The 8928-nt window shown below is 32.5% G+C and overlaps 1 long non-coding RNA gene across 1 annotated transcript; it reads right to left on the reverse strand.

Moving 5' to 3' along the window:
* Positions 1-4781: 4781 nt before the first annotated feature.
* On the reverse strand, positions 4782-7604 carry LOC106684178 (uncharacterized). Its single transcript, XR_001343659.2, has 2 exons — positions 7376-7604; positions 4782-5042 (listed from the first exon to the last, which is right to left on the reverse strand). It is a non-coding gene; the product is annotated as an uncharacterized lncRNA (long non-coding RNA).
* Positions 7605-8928: the final 1324 nt, after the last annotated feature.

Consider the following 8928-nt stretch of genomic DNA (forward strand, 5'->3'; position numbering starts at 1 on the left):
CATACTTATTTGTGTTTCATTGACCGCACCCCCAACCATCTTCTCCTCATTTATCATCCACGGTCAACTATCTCTCATAATTATTAATTAATAATCATTTATATATAGGAAGATGGTCAGGGTTGCGGTCAAAGGAGAAACAAAAATATTTTACAACTATTTATTTTCCGACGTTTCGCCCCACTTTGCAGGGCTTCATCAGGGCTCATCAAATTCATCAAAGATACAAAATGATACAATGATAAGATTAAAAATACAGAGATAAGATACAATGATAACATATATACAATAATCATTTATACTTAACAACTTACTTTGTATTAGCATTATTTGATATTAGCAATCAAGGGCGTATCCAGGATCAAAAACTGGAGGGGGATCATTCAAATTATGACATTATAGAACGGAAAATACGAATAAAACCATAATTTTAAGAAAATTATATATTATAGCAATGCTTTATTAATTAATATTTTTTTTAATTCTTAGGGGAAGCAGCTGTCCCCCTCTGTCCCTTACTGGATACGCCTATGCTAATAAAAGAAAGGATATTTAATACTACGCCGGGTTTGCTTAATTGAAATCCTCTGGGATCTTTTTTGTGTGTAATTGATTGTAAAATTGGGAATCGACTGTACAATTCAAAGTATTATAAGTTTAATTTATTTATCATAACCTGAGGTTTCAATAATATTTAAATTATATAGATTTCATAATCTCGCAGTTAATAAAAATCCTTTAATTGCATCCCATACTCCCATATCCCACCAAATCATCTTTGCCCTTCGTCTTAAACCTGGCGACTGCCCTTCAGTCTCCTTTAATAATGTTGCTCTTATCCCTGTAGAAGAGGACTACACCTTGACAAACAACTAACCTGGAATCTTCACACAAGACTGAAAAGACAAGAAACTGCAAGTCGATTTCGACTACTACAGCACCAACTTGACAAACGGTCAAAACTTCCAGTTTATAACAAAAAGACTGATCTACATGACTGTAATAAGGCCAATCTGGACATACGGAGTTGCTTTGGGTACCAATCCTTAGAATCCAAAATCCTTAATGCTCCTTACTTTGCCAAAAATAAAATTATACATTAAGACCTTAATGTTCCATATGTTACTGATCTAGCCCGCACCAGATACCATTGCTTCCATTATAAACTCTCTAACCACCCAAACTCGCTAGTTTCTAACCTTGCTTCTTCTTCCATCCCTGGCGATCCTCCCAGGCGCCTGAAAAGAAGATGGCCACGAGATCTGCTAATGTAAAAACTTTAGAATGCTACTAATGGGTAGTTTCTCTACACGCCTTTATTACTCCATAATAACATATATCAAATTTACTTAATGTATAATTATGTGCAGTTGTAAATTCCAATAGAGATAATAATTTAAAAAAAATCATAATACAGGTGTATTTATCTGAATTTATTTATATTGGTTTTGGTGGTCTATAGATTACATTATGAAATAGTCAAGTTAGGAATGAGGAAATTTTAACCCATATAGATTGCAGATTTATCAATAGATCTTATCAACTCATTAATACCACGAACCACAAGGAACTGTTTGGAGTAGGGAAATGATTAGAATTGTTATCGGTTATCTAGTTTAAATTTTTAATAATTGAATGGGAAAAACCAAATTGAAGTTTAGAGTAATTTTGTGTGAATTACGACAAATATTACATATTTTCCCTTAACAATTATTTAATGATCGATTTAAAAAGGAAAATGAGGAAAAGAATATTTATTCCAAGAAGCATCTTAAAGATGTCCTGACCGCAGTAAGTAAGAGAGTATCCTCAATTAATCGCTCTGATGACAGGTCTCTAACTTGTAAGCAGGTATTAAGTAATATTAATCTTTTCAGTATGAAACTTTCTAAGAATCCTGCAAAGCTATACAATGTTAATGGAGTGTTGAATTGAATGAAATTTCCGTCGGTTTGGGTATACCGTACATTATAATACATGTAGTAAATCTGATCTAAGTTAAATTGGAGTGTTACAGGCGTGTAGAGAAACTACCCATTGGTAGCACTCTAATGACATTTTAGATTAGCTGGTCTCGTGGCCATCATCTTTTCAGGTGCCTCAGAGGATTGTCAGGAATGGAAGAGGATGCAAGATTAGAAACTAGAGGGTTTGAGTGGCTAGAGAGTTTATAATGGAAGGAGTGATATCTGTTTCGGGCTAGATAGGGAACATTAAGGTCTTTATGTATGATTTTATTTGTGACAAAGTATAAAGCATTGAGGATTTTACGAAGGATTTAATACGAGAGAAATTCGAAGGTTTAGTGGAGCCCCAAAGCTCATGTAGATCAGTCTTTTGTAATGTGTTGGAAGTTAGTAAGTTCGAAATCGACGTGAAGTTTGCTGTCTTTTCAGTCTGGTGTAAGGATTCCAGGTTAATCGCTTGTCCAAATGTAGTCCAAGGTAGCGGATCTGTTCGACAGGGTTAACGTCGTTAAATGAAACTGTAGGGCAGTCAGTAGGTTTACGACGAAGGGTAAAGGTGATTTAATGGGATTTGTTGGAATTTATCTTAATCCTCCAATTACGACACCAATCTTCGAGGGCTGTGGAGATTGGGATACAATTAATGGGTTATTATTAACAGCGAGCACACATGTGTCATCGGCATACGTGGTGAGGATTGGTTGGAATGTCAGCTGTATAGACGGTGTAGAGGATGGGACCGAGAACACTACCTTGAGGAACATCAGCGGACTGAGAATAGAGGGATAAATAGGAACCATTGTGGTTTACTTGGATTTACGGAGTTTGTAAAGCAGTTTCGGGTGCCAGACTACATCGAAAAAGACTCCCGCGCAGTACATTCCGTACTCCAAAGAAGACGAGACTACGTCCAGTACACGATGACATTGCTGGATAGTAGAGTGGGATGTTCGAAATCCAAACTGGTGATCAGGGATTATATGATTGGAATCCAGGATGGGGTGCAAGCGTTTCAAAATGAGTTTTTCAAGGATTTTGCCTATGATCGGTAATGTTATTAATCTAAAATGTAATACTACTTTTACCTTCATACATAATTCTTATACATGAAATATATAGTAAGCGAAAGTATTACGATTGTGAAATATTTTGTCTTCAAGGAATATTAACGTTTTGAGGTCCCCTGAGTCAAAATGAGTCTCTTAAAATGGTTGGTGTTTATGTATATGTGTTTAATTACATATTCAAGGCTTATTATATTATGCTTAGAATGTTTTCGATAAAATTAACTGACAAGAAGTGCCACTATATATAATCGATTTTTCACTTTTTTTTTTGTTCTTTTCTAAAAAGGTTCCAACGATGTTGATTAAACTCGATTTTCATAGAATTTGCCATTAGATTATATTATATTTTTATTCAGGACGATCAACATCTAGGTTATTACACCCTTTTTACTTTATTTACCTTCTTGTCTTTGACATTTGATAGTTGAATGTAACTATTTCCTTTTTTCACTGGTCGATATTGGTGGATTATATTTTAGTATAAAGTTGAGTTTCATTCAGAAATTTTATTATTTTGTCTATGGATTCTGCTAAGTCTTTAAGGGCCAATTCGAGTATTATTTTCGAAGGCTTGACGAAATGATGAGCATTCTTCAATTAAATGCTTTATCGATAATGGGGACTGACAGGTTTGGCATATAGGTTGGTCCTCTTTTGTGATTAAGTGGAGGTGTGTTAATTTGGAATGTCATATTCTTACTCTTGCAACAACCACTTCTTCTCATCCGTTCCCCTTATGCACTTGTCCACTTTTGGGTTTTTTTTCAACATTTCTTAGTTTATTGGTGAGTTGTAAGTCAGCCCACATTGAATCCCAACTTTTTCGGATTCTGTTCCTTAAAAATGCCTTTATGACTTTCGGCTAGTAAATTTGGAGTGGTGGAACGTTCATTGTAGCAGCCTCTTTAGCCGCTTTATCCGCTGCCTCATTTCCAGGTATTCCTGAGTACCCTGGAGTCCAGAGAAAGATACACTTATTTTTAAAGGTATCTTCATAATTCCTCTCTCATAGAAGTCTTCGTCCCTATTACCAAAACACTCTAGTAATCGATTTTCACAGTTTTCTCTTTATGCCAGTTTCTTATCACCAAGAAAGTTTTGCAATGCAAGAATAAGATGATAATTGCTAGGTGTCAGGTCCGGGCTATGCATATGGTGGATGCATTAAAACTTCCCAACCAAGCTCCCGGAGTGTCTGGCAGGTCATTATACCTGCCTGTTAAATAAATTATTACACACAGATATCTGTGTATTTAATGATAGCTGATTGTTTAAATGCATTCACCAAGTTTATTTATTGCATTTATTTTTTTAGTTATGTACACACATGTATTTGTGTTATGTAAAATACACTCTTGTATTTTTGTTTTTCTCCTAGTTTATATTCGAGGATCAAATAATTGGTATTTAATGATTTTCGAATATATACTATAAACAGCTAGTTTATAAGGTATTTCTTGTTATAAGAGAATTTGGCTTTTTTTTATTATTTCATCTTTTTTAACATCCTTAGTATAATATATAATAATAACATATTTTAATGTTTCCTGCACTTTTCATACATGCATAGTATGCATTTTAGTATGGAGTATGTGTACAATTTTCAAACAAACTCCTCTTACATAGGAATACTATATAAGAGGAGTTAATTTAAAATTGAACATACTCTATGTGAAACCCCATATATGTAGAGTGGAGTTTGCAAGCACAGACATATATCTTTTTGATGGAACAATGGTCGTATGAATGTATAACGAATGTATAGAGTTTATTATAAATTAGGGTATTTTAAAATAATAAATTTAATTTTATGGCGTCAACAACAGCGTATAATAATACATCATTAACTGTTATTCTTTTGTGTATTCTTATGATATTTTTACATATCACATATTCTTAAAATAGTTTTCTAGGGCGCTGATGACTTCGCATAAAAACTTGTAACTTGAGTTAAAGATATCCATCACAGATTGTGTCTGAGCTTCGTTAGCACTATCATTCAGTTTTTCTGAAAAGAGTTAAGGAATAAAATGAATAAAATATATTTTTTTAAAAATCTGAGTGACTTCGTTTATTAATAAATTGAATAATTCTATCGTTAAGTGTTTTGGTGTGGAGTGAGAAAAAAAGTTCAATTATTCTATATAATTATATGAATTAATTATTCATTCATATTCATAATTAATTCATATATAATTTATATGAATAATAATATAAGTATATGCATTTTATTTAATTTTTTTTTGTTATAAATATAATATAATATGTACAATTCTATTTTAATTCTATTTCTTATTTCAAACAAAACATAGCATGATAGCAAATCTGCATTTTACATTAATTTAATATCTTGATACTAAAAAAAATAAACAATATGATTTTGTTACTTAAAAAATAATATAATAGTGATATTCTTGATGTTGTTTTAAATATAAAAAGTTTAACATGCTAATTGTAAAAATTACAGTAATCGTTTTGTAACTTTGTAATCTTAAGGGATGCTTATAGTTACCAACAAAAGTAAGATCATACAAGATCGATGAAAGAAAAAAGATACACGATATACACATACACTGTAATAGAGAAGAATTAGAAGTGGTGACAGACTTCAGATACAGGTACAGTGATAGACGGATTTGGGAAGCTAGACGCAGAAAATATCTAAGGCAATCCAAAGGGAAGGTGATGTTTGCCTAGTTATTTACAGGTGACTATTCTAACCATAGTGGTGAGTGGTTAAAAAACTCAACGCCCCCAGGCTGGATTCGAACCGGCGCCGCCCACAGATCTCAGAACGATAGACCTAGCTCTGACCATCTGAGCTACGGACGGCCCATAAACAGGACTAACAAGATAAATCCAGTTTACTACTAGATATGTAACACTGGTAGGGAAGAGAGAAGTAGGCAAAGATATAAAGCTAAACATCTTCAAGGCAGTATATACATACTTTTGTATTGAGCAGAGATTGGATATTAACAGACCGACAGGAGAGCAGAATCTCCGCTGCCGAAATTAAATTTTTGCGAAGGACGATTGGAAAAAGAAAGAGGGACCGAGCTCGCAATGAAAGGATTCGTCAGGAACTGCAGATAGCCCTACTGAAAGAGCTCCTGGAAACTCCTCAGCTAAAGTGGTTCGGCCATGTTATTAGATATCCTATATATGTAAGTTCCATCAATGAACTTAATTCTTTACGAAGAAGGATAACTGAACTTGCGTAACTATAACACATATCCTCGTCCCACCTCTGCTGCTGTAGGTGTTGAACCTGTCTTAATGGTCTAAGTCTGTGGAACCCAAACTTTTTCGGTACGGCACCCTTTTAGGGCTAAAAAGTTTCTTGCACCCTTCCTGGGCTAAAAAACATTTTGCAGCACCCTTGTCGAGCTAAAACAAAACTTTTCTTTGTTCATTTATTATCATTATTATTATTCATATGTACATTTATTCTTTAAAGACGTTTATTTAATCTCTACTTTCTTCTTCTTCTTCTCTTCCGTATTTTTTTTGTTTTATGTACGTCTCCGTACTTTTTTAACTGTATATTTTACGTATTTTTTTTAAATTTGTTACTCTTGCCTTATTTTTTATTCGTATCATTGTTTATTCAAGTTTATTTTATATTGATACTATTTTGTGCCTTTCTACCTTTTATTTATATGTAATTTATTATCACTTATCGTTTATTTATAACATTGTATATAGTTAGGGGTGTCTTTTGTATGATACCCCATTATCAATTGCAAAAAAAAAAAAATTAAACGCGAACAGGTAATAAAAAATCAATTTCATTTAAGGAAAATATAAAAATTTCTTTTGAAGTATAAAGTTTGATACCAATAAATAATTGTTTCTTATATAATAGAGAAAGTTATTTATCAAAAAAAAAATTAAAAACAGTAAACATTATTTTTTAGAATATTTAGTGTTTACAGTAAAAAAAAAAAAAACTGACTAAGAATTAATAGCAACAACTTAAGAAGTTTTTTTTTCATTAGAAGTCAATTACTTATTTTGTTAAATCCACAAATGTCTTTTTTTTTTTTATTAACAATTATTATTATTTACTATTTTTATTTATCTAATTTTCTTTTTATTAACAATTATTATTATTTAGTAATTATTATTTACTATTTTTATTTATCTAATTTTTTGTTTTATTTATAACATTGTATTTAGTTAGGGATGTCCTTTGTATGAGACTATATCCTCCCCCCTATAATCAACTGTTAACAAAAAAAATGTACCTCATACGTCAACCATTATATGGTATTAAATATATAAATAAAATTAGAATATTAAATAAAAAAGTTAGTATTAGAATTAATAAAATATTACCTTTTTTTCCATTTTCCAGCTGAGGTACGTTAATAACATCAAGACAAGTATTGGCAATGTATAGAAAATTTTGCCAAATGGTGTTAAATGTTTGAAATATCTCAAGAATGTTATCATCGTAACTCTTCATCGTGTTGAAATATATTTATGAAATTTCGATGATTTTCAAGCTGATAGGTTTAGACTGCGGTAGCAAATCAGTGTAAGGAATATTATATAGCAGTATTAATCTTTTTATTTAGACCGCAATAAAATTGTTTCAACCACTATCGTATCTCTTTTGTGAGTCTAATCTTTCTATTTTTATATTATCTATCTGTTATTTTCATGCGAAAAACAAATTAAATACCTCCCCCCCCCCCACACCCACACACTTATATATTTCATGGATCTTGAGGATCAGTCAATAATGCAACATTATTTTGGTGACGTTTCGCAACTTTATTGTTTGCATGACAATGCCCAACAACAAAATAGTTTTTTAAAACAAATTATTTCTTCAACTAATTACTATAAAACTGCAAGTGCATAGTGTAATTTATGATTAATAAATACTAAAATTAAAACATTGTGTGCTAAAAACATTACTTTTTTATTTATTTATTGCTATTTGCAAATGTATTTATATGCAAACACAATAAATAGATTTCATATAAGATCAAATGAAGTGATACAGACGTGTAGAGAAACTACCCATTGGTAGCACTGTAATAACGTTTTACATTAACAGGTCTCGTGGCCATCTTCTTTTCAGGCACCTCGGTAGTTTGTCAGAAATTGAAGAGGAAGCAAGGTTAGAGAAACTAGTTGGTTTGGGTGGTTAGGGAGTTTATAGTGGAAGGAATGATAGATATCTGGTTCGGGCTAGTTCGCTTACATATGGAACATTAAGGTATCTGTGAGCATTAATGATTTTACGAAGGATTGGATACGAGAGGAATTCGAAGGATAAATTTTAATGGAGCCCCAAAACGCAACTCCTTATGTCCAGATTGGCCTTATTATAGTCAAGTACATCAGTCTTTTGTAATGGAGTGGAAGTTTAGACCGTTTGTCCTGTAAGTGATGTAATAGTGAAAATAGGGGTGCAGTTTCTTCATTTTGTAGGACCGCCATTCAATAAAAAAAATCAACGTCCCAGGCCGGATTCGAAACGGCACCGCCAATAGACATCAAATTGGTAAAACTGTGTCTTAACCACTGAGCTACGGGCGGCCCCAAATTGTCTATTACAGTGTGTTCTACATTGTGATCTAACTCCAGGTTTCTGTCAGAACTGAATAGGTTATGAAATGGAGGTAGGATTACTTCGGTTTTTTCTATCAGGTAGTCTGTCTGTTATTTCTGTTCTTCTTTAATAATGTTGATCTTACCCCTGTCGAATAGATCCGCTACCTCGGACTATGTCAGGACAAACGACTAGCCTGGAATCCTCACACAAGACTGTAAAGATAAGAATTTGCACGTCAATTTCGACTATTACAGCACTTACTTGACAAACAATTTAAACTTTTCATTTCATCAATTCATTACAAAAGACTGATCTACATGAC

This window comes from Halyomorpha halys, unplaced genomic scaffold (genome assembly GCF_000696795.3).
Source record: "Halyomorpha halys isolate HHAL.00 unplaced genomic scaffold, Hhal_1.1 Scaffold551.1, whole genome shotgun sequence".
Classification (NCBI taxonomy): Eukaryota; Metazoa; Arthropoda; class Insecta; order Hemiptera; family Pentatomidae; genus Halyomorpha; species Halyomorpha halys.